General features: G+C 37.5%; 1 non-coding gene across 1 annotated transcript; it reads right to left on the bottom strand.

Moving 5' to 3' along the window:
* Positions 1-337: 337 nt before the first annotated feature.
* Positions 338-409, bottom strand: Trnae-uuc (transfer RNA glutamic acid (anticodon UUC)). Its single transcript has one exon. It is a non-coding gene; the product is annotated as a tRNA-Glu (tRNA).
* Between the last annotated feature and the right edge of the window lie 4,810 nt (positions 410-5,219).

Raw genomic sequence — 5,219 nt, 5'->3', positions numbered from 1 at the left:
ATCTTAAGTCTGTGAGCTATTTAAACTATGTTCAACTTATTTGTGGGACTGGGCCCTGTTTGAATCATGAAATGAGCGTTCATTTTATTTTGGAGTAATCTATAAGACGAATTAGACGATTGCTCCAAAGACGATTTCTTCAAAATTTCATCAATAGCATTCATCTATGTTTACAGCGTTCAAGATTCCTTACGAGGATCCGCTTTATAAAGATGGTAAGTTCATTTTGTACGATTCATATACGGAAATGAAAAAGATTCCTTTCAATTAATTGAACAGACTTTAATCAATTGCATTTGTAAAAAGGTAGCAAAAAAAATTAAACCAAAAATACTCGTTCCCACACCGGGAATCGAACCCGGGCCGCGTGGGTGAAAGCCAGGAATCCTAACCACTAGACCATATGGGAATCATGCATTGACGTAGAGCGCACGTGGTTTTTATCGCATATTTGATATTTCAAGTATAATCTCATATTTTAACTATTCTCCAAGATTGAATCAGTTACACTTACAGACGAATAGTACTTTGAAAGTTAACTAGATTCATTTGCAGTACTTCACCTGAATATCTAAATCACCATATGCACTAAAGTGGAACCTCGTTATAACGAACTCGGATACAACGATTCATCGGATATAACAAATATGAAATTGTGTGCCGAGTAAGAAAATTCACTTCATACTGGATATAACGAAGAATCGAGTATAAGGAACAGATTTTCTGGTCCCGTGAAGTTCGCTGTAACGAGATTCCACTGAAGTAGCGAAAGTCTTACTCTGAATAATACATAGTGAACCTTCAAAGTCGATCTTTACATTTTGCCGGCTTGACATCGACGTCGGGTATCGAAGTTAAAGCTTACAAAGCGGTTCAGTTTGGATCGTTGCCGACATTGTAAACACGTACCAGTCACCAGTACAGCAACTAGACCAATAATAGAGTCTTACCAAACACTAATTATTTACTCACTCGCCAATTTACTCAATTAACCTGTCCTCGTCTGTATATATACCCCTGTTTTTAGTCTAAATCTCACACCTGACGATAATCTCTAGGGTGAGATCGAAACGTCGTGTCTTATATATATTTTAGATTTAATGAATAAATTCTTGTTTTTAAAATCTTTTAATCTGTAGATAGTGGGTTTTTATCTTATTATCCGTTCACCACGTTTGAGTGCGGTTATCGTTCTAATGGAGTCTTTTTCGCGACAGGTTAACAAGACTTCATCACAGCTGCCTCTCTGCTAGATTGGACTAATCTAAATTGAGTCAAATTAAACGTTTTTAAATGATGATCAGAAGTTTCGGAATTATCAATTCACCTCATTTATTATTGGTTGGAATTTCGTCGCGTTCACACTACGAACCAGTTAGACCGTTCTAAACGGGTCCGGGTCCGGAACGGGACAAATTTAGAACGGACCGAATCAGAGTGCGCGAGTCGGATTCTCGCCGGGGTTATTGCAACAGTTTCCTAACTAAAGATTCCTAACATTTCTCTGTTTCTATTCTACCGCTGTCATCCCCGTCTTACTTGGTTGCTGTTGTTTCTTCAAAACAATCTGTACCGAACAAGACCTATTACTCACCACAATCAGATATCCATGCGCTTCACTTAGCTTCAACTCAGTTATTATATTGAGTGTAGAGCGAATTTAGTCCAAACAGATATTGACGAAGTGTTTTACAGAGACGCAGAATATTTTGAGGTATAGATAGAAAATGTCATCGAATATTATCACAAACTGAACGCAGTTCGGGAGTGACAGTAAATATTTTTAGAGAAATAATTGCACATGATTATAAACACAATATATATTTAAACATGTTTAAATTTAGATACCGCGGTAATTACAGCGAAACCGAGCGCAGGTGAAAGTAACGAGAAATACGAGACTGGCGCCAGTTTGATGGGAGATCTTTTTACAAAATAATTAGACTCGATCAATTCGTCAACTTCTGACATTCTGACAACTCGTCATTACTTTGCAGCGACTCTTATGAGAAATATCGCGCAAACTTGGAAATAGTTAGAAATGTGTTTGTTTTGAAGCGTGAATTGTGTTCAATATGCAGCGAATGAAAGCGTTGTTCGTAGTTTTACTGATCGCTTGCGGAGACTGTATATTTACGCGGGCTGATCGCGCAAACTCTGTCGAGAAAGCCGCGTCTGTTACAGTCAGTTCATCTTGTAACAACACTCAATACTCCGTCGATTCTACGTCTGGTTACATCGTTTCACCGAACTATCCGTCGTTAGTGCGCGGTGTTGAATGTCGTTGGTTCGTCAACAGCTCTTTACCGGGAAGTTTTCTCGTTCAAGTTTACTACGACATCGAGCCGTCGATATTCTGTAACGAAAACTACCTTCTCGTCGGTGAGTCCGACAACAAACTCTGCGCTACCGGAAGAAAACAACTAGATATCCGCAGTAACGATTTGATTTCGTTGTTGTTTAGGAGTAACGTCGATGGAGCGCGAGGTAGTCGGGTTTATATCATATATCGTTTTGAAGGAAAAAGTCGCTTGAAAATCTTACATACATGTCACAAGCATGCAGTGAAAGAATTACCAACTCAAACAGGTTATGAATTCATGATTTCTACCCTCCGATGTAAATTGTTGTTAGAATGGATCGGGATGTCAGACGGGTTTGCAATGAATTTAACGTTTATACAGATAGATTTCAGATTATATCCAGGTGAGGATCCGATGAAAACTCGTCCTCAAATTTACGACGGATGGAACAGCACCAGTGAACCTATAGCTCTTATACGAGAACAAACCGGACATCCACCTTCATCGTTTTATACTAAAACTAATAAAGCACGTATTGAAATTATTTCAAATAGAAACCCACTTTTTAAGTCGCAGTTACTCGTGCAAGTTTACAAATTATCAGATTGGAACATCTCTAACCCGTTAATTCAAGTCTATAATAAATCAGGATTGCTCACTACAATTGATGGAATACCACATATAGTAACTCAGACTAAACACTTATACTGCTGGTCTATCACAGTCGATGTTCTGCAGTACGTCGTCTTCAACTGGACACGTGATCTCGTCTCGTCACCAGGTGTCGTTGGTGTATATACACGGGAAGGGTTACGTATTGTGAGAACTGATATTTTACTCAGTTTTAACCATCTTAAATCTCTGAGTGTAAAATCAGACGGATTTCTCGTCATTCTGTGCGTTTTAACGACATCGGATTTTTTAAGATCGAATTTGAAAATAGAATTTGAAATGAAATCAATAACAATATCAGACGTCAACGTCAACAAGCCGCAGATATCGGTAAGTTTATTACAATGATTTGTAAATTAGGTTCGTGTAATGGAATCATTGTAATAATCTATGATTTTGATGGCGATTTTGACCAGTGAAACTTTACCGAGAAACTTGGAATAACAGCGGGTATGTGTAACCCAAAGCACATGTTGTTTACGCAAAGTAATTATGATGATTAGTGGAAGAATTTAGATTTAGTTTGGATTACAAGGAGAACTATTATCGATATTTTCAGGTTGTGAGTGGTTTGAAATTGTCGTATTGTAAACGTTCAATGCTGTAATCAATTCTCTAACATTTCAGCAATCATACACAAGGAAATCAATATCAGCTAATCGATTGTTCCCGAGATCAAAGAATACATTTTATCGTGTAACTACATTACAACTAAACTGGAAAGTGAACATCTATGAAGAACAGTTGAAACTAACAGTGCTATCAGAAAACTGTGATCGAGCTGGTTTTTATATATTTGATGGTAGTAATTTCACAGCTAGACGCTATGGTCCGTATTGTCCTGGTTCATACTACGGTCGATCTGTCGTCAGCCTGATTACATCAGGTGGACCGGTTACTGTAGTAGCATACGCTTATTACTATAACAATCAGTTAACAGTTGGTGATCCCAACAGGTCATATCTTCAATTTGCTCCTACTGATTGTGATGGTTATGTTCTACAGGAAGAAGAACGTCAGATCAATATGACGTCACACTGTCTCGTGATTACACCTGAAAATCGACGCCTTCGCTCGAGAAATATTCACATATTATCAGAACACGAATATCAAATTGACCGATGTTTTCTCAAGATGTCATGGCGATGTGATCTGTCTCTGAGTTTGAGTAATCAGTTTCTTAATAACAGTCTCGTATTAAACATTGTAGATTTCACAGGTGGGTTTGGATTCTGGCAGCGACCACTAATAGTTAAATTACGTCGTAAATGTTTAGGAGTGAAAAAATCGGATAGTTTTGGATTTGCCGGTTCCCGTCTCCCAGTTACTACTAAAGATAAATGTGGACTCGTGCAGTCACCGAACTACCCGGGTGAGGCACGACGTACATCAAAATCTATTTCATATGAATTTGAAAACCCGATACAACTAAATATATTTCAATATTACAGATTTATTGTCAAATTTATTGGACCAGTATCATGTGAAACAGACAGATTCGGTCGAAATGATCCGATCATTTTGATACAATCAATCAATTACGAACCCTTTCTTAATGGGAAATATTTCAAAACCATTGAAACTCAACATGAAACGAAAATATGTGAAAATAACGCGGTTCGTGGACTTATATTATATAGTTTAAGAGAAAATACTCTGCGTTTTGAAGTAAACAATTTCATTCCGATATTTCAAATACAATACACTTTACACGAGTCGTTACCGATTAAACATTTCAATAATTTCTACTGTAAACAAGGATTTCTGGATTCGGGAATTTCCTGCATCAAATTCATCAGAGATGAACGTCTGAATTGGGAGAACGCTGAAATATACTGTAGACAGAAGTACGCGGGACATCTACTCAGTATCAACTCAGAACAGGAAATGATTTCCATCAAAAGATTATTCGCTACAGAACTTCTCCGAATGGCGTACACATTAAAAGCGCTCATAATGATGATTGGATTGAATTGGCAGGTAAGACTAATGCATTCAAAAATTAATTTGAAAAGATAGAATTTAAAGAAATAATATATTTCATTTTCTTCACGAAACAGAATGATGGTTATTACACGTGGACTGACGGTAAACCATTGAGCTACACAGAGTGGTATAAACCTGTTATTAATGAAACGATACCAGAAGTTATTCGAGGATTGATATCTCCGCTAAGAAAACAACCGATAAATGACGTCAATATGCCGTGTACGGCGATGATACTGAATAATCCACGAGGATCAG

This window comes from Tubulanus polymorphus, chromosome 9, assembly GCF_964204645.1.
Source record: "Tubulanus polymorphus chromosome 9, tnTubPoly1.2, whole genome shotgun sequence".
Taxonomy (NCBI): Eukaryota; Metazoa; Nemertea; class Palaeonemertea; order Tubulaniformes; family Tubulanidae; genus Tubulanus; species Tubulanus polymorphus.
Note: the sequence above shows the minus strand (reverse complement) of the source record. Positions and strands in the feature narration are given on the sequence as shown.